We start from the raw sequence: 9,161 nt of genomic DNA on the forward strand, positions 1-9,161 counted from the left end.
ATGGCAGCAAGAGATAAGCAACAGGTTACCTACAAAGGAAACCCCATTAGGCTATCAGTTGAATTCTCAAAAGAAACACTAAAGGCCAGAAGATATGGCATGAAGTAATCAAGGTCATGAAAAACAAGGATCTGAATTCAAGACTACTTTATCCAGCAAGGCTATCATTCAAAATAGAAGGTGAAATAAAGATCTTCCCAGACAAAAAAAGGCTAAGGGAATATATTAACACCAAACCAGCACTGCAAGAAATGTTAAGAAGACTGCTGTAATTAGTAGAAATAAGAAAAAAACATAAAACTATAATGGAAAAAATGGAAATAATTAAGTACATATCAATAATCACCTTAAATATAAATGGATTGAATGCTCTGATATACAGACACAGAGTAGCTGATTGGATAAGAAAGCATGCCTCATATATGTTGTTTACAAGAGACTCACCTCACAACAAAAGATTCACATAAGTTGAAAGTGAAGGGATGGAAAAAATCTTTCAAGCAAATGGAAAGGAAGAAAAAGCTGAGGAAGCAATACTCATATCTGATAAAAAGAGATTTCAAAATGTACGCCATACCTAGAGATAAAGAAGCCCACTGCATAATATTAAAAGAATCTATCCAACAAGAAGATATAACTTTGGTAAACATATATGAACCAATTTAGAAGCACCAAAATATATTAAAAATCTTCTGGAGGACTTCAAAAGAGAAATTGACAGCAATACAATCTGAGCAGGGGACTTCAACACCCCACAGATATCACTAGATAGATCCTCTAGACAAATAATTAACAAGAAAACAGAGACTCCAAATGATGCACTAGATCAAATGGATTTAATAAATATCTACAAAGAATTACATCTCAAAACTGCAGAATTCACATTCTTCTCAAGTACCCATGGGACATTCTCAAAGATAGACCACATCTTAAAACACAAGCTAAGTCTCTACAAGTTCAAGAAGATTGAAATCATATCAAGCTTCTTCTCAGATCACAATGACATGAAAGTAGCAATTACAAAAAAACATGCAAAGATATTCAAACACATAGAGGCTAAATAGCATGTTATTAAATAATGAATGGGTTACCAAGGAGATCAAGGAAGAAATAAAAACTTTCTAGAAACCAATGAAAATAGACACACAACATTGCAACATCTATGGGACACAGCGAAAGCAGTCATGAGATGTAAATTCACAGCACTATAGGACTACCTCAAGAAACAAGAAACATTTCTAATTGACTATTTAACCTCACAACTTAAAGAACTAGAAAGGAAACAAAAAGAAAACCACAGAGCAAGTAGAAGGAAGGAAATAGTAAAGAACAGAGCAGAAATAAACAACACAAAGACTAAAAGAAAAAAAGAAAGAAAAAGAAAACCAATTCAAAAGATCAATGAAACAAAGAGGTGGTTCTTTAAAAAGATAAACAAGATTGTTGGACCCTTAGGTAGACTCACCATGAAACAAAGAGAGAGAACCCCAATACACAAAAGCAGAAATTAAAAAGGAGAAGTAACAACTGACACCATAAAAATACAAAGGACCATTAACAAACACCAAAAACAATTATATGGCAACAAATTGGACAATCTAAGGAAAATGGACAAATTTCTAGAAACACTCAGTCTCCCAAAACTGAACCGAGAAGAGATAGAAAACTTGAAGAGACCAATAACAGCTAAGGAAATTGAAGGTGTAATCAAGACTCTCCCAGCAAACAAAAGCCCAGACCTACAAGACTTCACAGGGGAGTTTTACTGAACATTTAAAGAAGAACTAACACACGTTCTTCTCAAACTATTCCAAAAAGTCCAAGAAGAAGGAAGACTTCCAAACTCATTTAATGAGGCCAGCCTTATTCTACTTCCAAAACCAGATAAAGACACTACAAAGAAACAAAAATACAGGCCAATATTTCTGATGAACATAGATGCCAAAATCCTTAACAAAGTATAAGCAAATCAGATCCAGCAATACATTAAAAAATATATATTCACCATGACCAAGAGAGATTCATCTCAGGGATGCAAGACTAGTACAGTATTCCCAAATCAATAAATGTCATATGCCACATAAGCAAAATGAAAGATAAAAAGCCTATGATTATATCAATAGATGCTGAAAAAAAGCATTCAGCAAAATCCAGCTTCCATTTCTGATAAAAATGCTCAACAATATGGGATTAGAGGAATCATATCTCAATATACTACAGGTCATATATGAAAAACCTGCAGCCAACATCATACTAAATGGGCAAAAACTAAAAGCATTTCCCTTAAGAACAGGAAAAAGACAGGGATGGCCACTTTTGCCACTCTTATTTAGCACAGTACTGGAAGTCTTAACAGCAGAAATCAAACATGAAGAAAAAATAAAAGGGGTACAAATTGGAGAGGAAGTGAAATTGTCATTATTCACAAATGACATGATATTGTACATAGAAAACCCTAAATATTCAATAAAAAATTTAGTAGGTCTAATAAATGAATTTGGCAAAGTAGCAAGATGCAAATTTAACACAGAAATATCAATGGCATTCTTATACACCAATAGTTTCTCACAGAAAGGGAAACTAAAAAAAAAAATCCCATTTACCATTGTGGCAAAAAAAAAAAAAATTAAGACTCTTAGGAATAAACTAGACCAAAGAAGTAAAGGACCCATTTGCAGGAAATTTCAAGACATTAAAAAAAGAAATAGAGAAAGATATAAAGAAGTGGAAACACATACCTTGTGCATGGATCGAAAGAATTAACATCATTAAAATGTCTATATTACCTCAAAAAATCTATTGATTCTATGCAATCCCCATCAAAATACCAACGTTATATTTCACAGAACTAGAACAAACACTCCAAAAGTTTATATGGAACCAAAAAAAAAAAAAAAAAAAAACCCGAATAGCCACAGCAATCTTGAAAAAGAAGAATAAAGTAGGAGGATCACATTATCAAGTATCAGGTTATACTGCAAAGCCACTCTAACCAAAACAACCTGGTTCTCGCACCAGAACAGACAGATAGATCAATGGAATAGTACAGAGAACTCAGAAATTGACCCAATATGCCCATTTGAGGCGCCGTGGCTGGTTTGGCTCAGTGGTCACAGTGTCAGCCTGCGGTCCAGAGGGACCCAGGTTTGGTTCCTGCTTGGGGCATGTGCCAGGGTTGCAGTTTGTCCACGGCCCTGATTGGTCGTGTGGGTGGTGGCCATTCAATGTGTTTTTTTCATGTCGATGTTTCTCTCTCTCTAAAATTTTATATATATATATATAGAGAGAGAGAGAGGCAGGAAGAGCATACAGTGGGGTTGAGAGAGTCTCTTTAATAAATGGTGTTGGAAAAATTGGACAGCTACATGCAAAAAAATGAAACTAGACCATCAATTTACACCATACACAAGAATAAACTCAAATAAACAAAAGACTTAAATGTGACTTGTGAACCCATAAAAATCCTAAAAGAAAAGGTAGGCAAAAAAATTTCAGACATCATACACAGCAGAATTTTTACTTACACATCACCCAAGCCAAGGCAACAGAAATAAAGGGGGAAAAAAATGAACACATGGGACTACATCAAACTCAAAAGCTTCTGCACAGCAAAGGAAACCACCATCAAAATGGAAAGGGAACCCACTATATGGGAAAGCATAATTGCCAAAGATACATCAGGTAAGATGTTAATTTCCAAAGTATACAGAGTGCTCATACAACTCAACAAAAGAAAGACAAAGAACCCAATTAAAAAATGGGTAGAGGACATAAATAGACATCTCTCCAAACAGGATATACAAATGGCTATGAGATATATTAAGAAATACTCAACATCACTAATCATCAGAGAGATGCAAATTAATACAACAATGAGGTATCACCTCACACCTGTCAGAATGGCCGCCATCAACAAATCATCAAACAACAAGTGTTGGCGAGGGTGTGGAGAAAAGGGGACTCTAGTACATTGCTGGTGGGAAAGCAGACTAGTGCAACCACTATGGAAAACAGTATGGTGTTTCCTCAAAAATTAAAAAATGAACTTCCATTTGACCCAGTTATCCCTCTTCTAGGAATATATCCTAAGAATCAGAAAGAATACATGTATCCCTATGTTCATAGCAGCACTATTTGCAATCACTAAGATTAGTAAACAACTCAAGTTTCCATCAATAAATGAGTGGATAAAAGAGCAGTGGTCCATATACAAAATGGAATACTATGCAGCTGTATGAAAGAAAGATTTCTTATTCTTTGAGACGACATGAAGGGACCTTGAGAGTATTATGCTAGGTGAAATAAGTCAATCAGAGAAAGACAAATACCACATGATCTCACTTATTTCTGAAATATAATTAACAATCTGGGCTGATAAACAAAATAGACCCAGAGACACAGAAAGGAGTATGGTTCAGACTGACAAACCTCAGAGTAGGGGGGTTGGGGGGGGGATGGATAAGATGAACCAAAGAACTTATATTCTTGTATGAATAACCGATGGACATAGACATCAATGCTGGGAGGGTGGGGGGCGAGATGGGGAAGAAAGTGTCTAGGGGAGAAAAAGTAGAAACATCTGCAACAAAAATAATTAATAAAAATTGAAAAAATAATAATAAATACAAAAAATGTCAAAACTAAAAAAAAATCAATAAGGAAAAAATATTTAACATGATAAAAAAAGGAGGGAAAAATTAAAAGGGTGAGATTGTGTACCTGCATTTCTGTTGGTCAAATCACATACACAAAAACATGTAATCCAACTGAGTGGAATACCTATCAAATCATTGGCTTCGTATTACTATAGGGCATAACTGCACCTTAAGAATTATCAGACTCTTCCCTTTATGTAACCCTATGCTATCTGAATTACTGAATAAATATTAATCTATTAATCAATTGATCATTGTTTTAAAATTATCAAGTAATTTTCCAGCCTTAATTGAAAACCTGTTTTATGAAAACTGTCTACTCAGAGAAGTATCCCATATATATTATCAAATAATTTAGTGACAGTATTCTTAGGCAGTGATTTTCAACCTTTTTTATCTCATGACACACACAAACTAATTATTAAAGTTCTCTGGCACACCAAAAAAGCATATTATATATTTTTTTGCTGATCTGACAAAAAATAAGGTATAATTTTTTTCATTAATTAATTAATTTATTTTTTCTTTTGTTATTTTATTTTTGTTACAGATGTAACAATTTTACCCCATTGACACCCTCCTCCCCATTCCCCCCTACCCCAGCCCCGGCTTTGTTGTCCATGTCCATTGGTTATAAGTTCTCTGGGTTATCTCTTCCCACTCTCCACCACCCCCTCTTCTGAGGGATGTCAGTCTGTACCCTACCTCTGTGTTTCTGGGTCTACCCTATTCCCCAGACTGTTGTATTCATTATATTCCATATATAGGTGAGATCATGTGGTATTTGTCTTTTTCTGCTTGGCTTGTTTCACTTAGGATAATACTTTCCAGGTCCCTCCATGTAGTCTCAAACGATAAGAGATCTTTCTTTCTTACAGCTGCATAGTACTCCATTGTGTATATGTACACAGCTTTGCTATCCATTCGTCTGCTGATGGATACTAGGGCTGTTTCCAGAGCTTAGCTATTGTAAATAGTGCTGCTATGAACATGGGGGTACATATATTCTTTCTGATTGGTGTTTCAGGCTTCTTAGGGTATATTCCTAGAAGAAGGATCACTGGGTCAAATGGAAGTTCAATTTTTAATTTTTTGAGGTAACACCATATTGTTTTCCATAGTGGCTGCACCAGTCTGCATTCCCACCAGCACTGTACTAGAGTCCCCTTTTCTCCACACCCTTGCCAACACTTGTTTGATGATTTGTTGATGGCAGCCATTCTGACAGGTGTGAAGTGATACCTCATTGTTGTTTTAATTTGCATCTCTCTGATGATTAGGATGTTGAGCATTTCTTCATATGTCTCTTTGCCATTCATATGTCCTGCATGGAGAGGTGTCTATTCATCTCCTCTGGCCATTTTTTAATTGGGTTCTTTGTCTTCCTTTTGTTGAGCTGTATGAGTACTCTATATATTTTGGAAATTAACCCCTTATCTGATTTATCATTTGCAATGATGTTCTCCCGTACAGTGGGTTGCCTTTCCATTTTGATGTTTGTTTCTTTTGCTGTGCAGACGCTTTTTAGTTTGATGTAGTCCCATGTGTTCATTTTTTCCTTTGTTTCTGTTGCCTTAGGTGATATATCAGTGAAAATTCTGCTGCATATTATGTCTGAAATTTTGTTGACTACATTTTCTTCTAGGATTTTTATGGATTCACGGGTCACATTTAAGTCTTTTATCTATTTTGAGTTTATTTTTGTGTACGGTGTAAGTTGATGGTCTAGTCCAAAGGTATATTTTTTATTCATTCATACCCATGGCTGTTGCATTGGCTGCTATCACTTTTTAAACTTGACAGTTTAAGAGAAAAGAGGTCAGTGCCTCTAACTAAATAGGCAGGTATTGTAAATGTTTAAAATTCTTGAGGCAAACCAGTTGAAAATTGCTGTTCTTAGGTATTAAATTGTATGTAGGGCATTTAAAGTGAATTTAAGATTAAAAGTAAAGCATAATTAAACAACAATGTAACTCTTTGTTTAAAAAATATTATTTCTTATTTTAGGATTTGGAATAGTTTGAGATTATTTTGTTTCTGTGTTTTCTTTGATTTTTTTTCACACCACATAAATGTATTGTTTGGCAATTATAAAAACATTTTTAATGCTTTTAACAATTTGTTTTAAAATTGATCAAATGAATCATTATATTTACTAAGAAGCAAATTTGTCCCAAATATCTTTTATGTTTCCTTGAGCTATTTCTGAAAGTTGAAGGTATTTTTGTCATAACTATAAACAAACTTATCCTACATGTATTAAAATATAGTTATGGGTACCCTGTATATCTTTCATGCCCTGAAAATCTGAAAGCTAATACAAACTAGCTAGTTTTAAAATATTTAAAAGAATTTAATACCAGTCTTTTAGATTTCATGAAGATTTTGATGAAGGATAATCGTACACACTATAAGCATTGACAAAACATTTAAAATTTCTTTTCATGAAGCATGAAATACCAATATCTAAATCCAAGTCAAGCATAGGAGATCAGTGTTTAATATTGGAAGTTCTGTTTTTCATATTTATATTATAATTTTCAAAATGCAAGTATAAAATTTTAACATTTGTCAACATGCTTTTAGAAAATAAAATTCTAATTTACTAAGCTTTGAAAGACAAGTAATTTGAAGTTATATAGTCAGAAATCATAAAGGAAAAAATAATAAAAATGAAAAACATCTGTGGTATTTATGGAGCATAATCAAAAGTAAAAATCATGTACATTATGAGGGTCCCAGCAGGAGAAGAGAAGGAAAACCCCAAAAAGCTTATTTAAAGGAATAATAGTGGAAAACTTTCCAAACTTAGGAGAAAAATAGACATCCAGATTCATGAAGCTGTAAGGGCTACAAAGTTGGTAAATCCATAGAAAACTAGACCCAGACATACTATAATAAAATTGTCAAAATTCAAAAAGAAAGAAAGAACTGTGATGGCAGCAAAGGTAAAGTGTGATTGCATCTAAAGCATCTAACTATAAGGTTTATCCAGCAAAGGAAACAAACAACATAGTGAAAAGGTCACCTACAGAATGGAGAAAAATGTTTACACATCCTATAATTATATAGGAGATTAGTATCCAAATATATAAGAAATTCATACAAACAATTGCAAAGATGCCCAAATAACCTGTTTTTTAAAATTAACAAAAGACCCAAATAGACATTTCTCCAAAGAAGATTTACACATGGCCAACAGCTATATATAAAGGTACTCCACAGCACTAATTATCAGGGAACTAAAAATCAAAGCTACAATATTATATCACCTCCTAGAATGGCTTTTATCAAAAAGTCAAAAGATAACAAATATTGGGAAGGATATGAAAAAAAGGGTACATTTGCACAATGTTGGTGGGGCTGTAAATTGGTATAACCATTATGGAAAATAGAATCGAGATTCCAAAATAGATTAAATAGTACATTGTGATCCAGCAATTTTACTTCTGAGTATATATATATATATATATATATATATATATATATATTTAAATGAAATCAATATGTCAAAGAGATATCTATACTGTTATGTTCTTTTTTTAATTTTTTTTTATCAACCACAAGCCTATTAAAGTTTTTTTATTCACTGTCTTTGTTTCTTTATGTTCCACTGACCCACTACAGTTTAGTTTTCTGTCCCATTTCTCCATAAAAACAGATGTGTCTAAGGCCAACAGTGTCTCTAAATGAACTTCACTATTCCCATTTTATTTTACCTCTTAGTAGCAATGTTGACAACTTATTCAGTTCTTCTTGAAACAGTGTTTTTCGTTAGGTTCAACTATTTCATACGAATCTATTTTATTTTTCAGTGTTGAATATGATGTTAGCTATGAGCTTGTCATATGGCCTTTATTATGTTGAAGTATGTTCCCTCTATTCTCATTTTGCTGAGAGTTTTTATCATAAATGGATGTTGAATGTTCTCAAATGCTTCTTCTGAATTTATTGATTTGGTTAAATAGATTTTACCCTTTATTTTGTTTATATAGTGTACCACATTAATTTATTTGAGGATATTGAATCAATACTGCATTCTGGGAATAAATTTCACTTGACTATTGTATATTTTAATGTATTGCTGGATTCGGTTGGCTAATATTTTGTTGGGGATTTTTGTATCAATATTCATCAGGGATATTGACCTCTGATTTTGTTTTGTTTTGTTTTAATTTTTTGGAATAGTGAGAGAGTAGTTATTACTTCTTTGAGTACTTGGTAAAATTCATCTGTGAAGCTATTTGATCCAGGGCTTTTGTTTGTTGGGAGTTTTTAAATTACTGATTAGCTTTGGAAGATTGTATATTTCTAGTAATTTATCCATTTTTTCCAGGTTGTCCAATTTGTTGGAATATAATTGTTCATAGTATTTCCTTATAATTTTTTGTATTTCTGTGGTGTGAAGAGGGTGAGGCTAGTTCATTACTTTAGGTTGATGCCATATAGAGGGGAGTGCTTGTCCTGGAAGTATGGTGTCTAGGCAGTATGGGTGAGGGACTCGGC

This window comes from Molossus molossus, unplaced genomic scaffold (assembly GCF_014108415.1).
Source record: "Molossus molossus isolate mMolMol1 unplaced genomic scaffold, mMolMol1.p scaffold_m16_p_2, whole genome shotgun sequence".
Classification (NCBI taxonomy): Eukaryota; Metazoa; Chordata; class Mammalia; order Chiroptera; family Molossidae; genus Molossus; species Molossus molossus.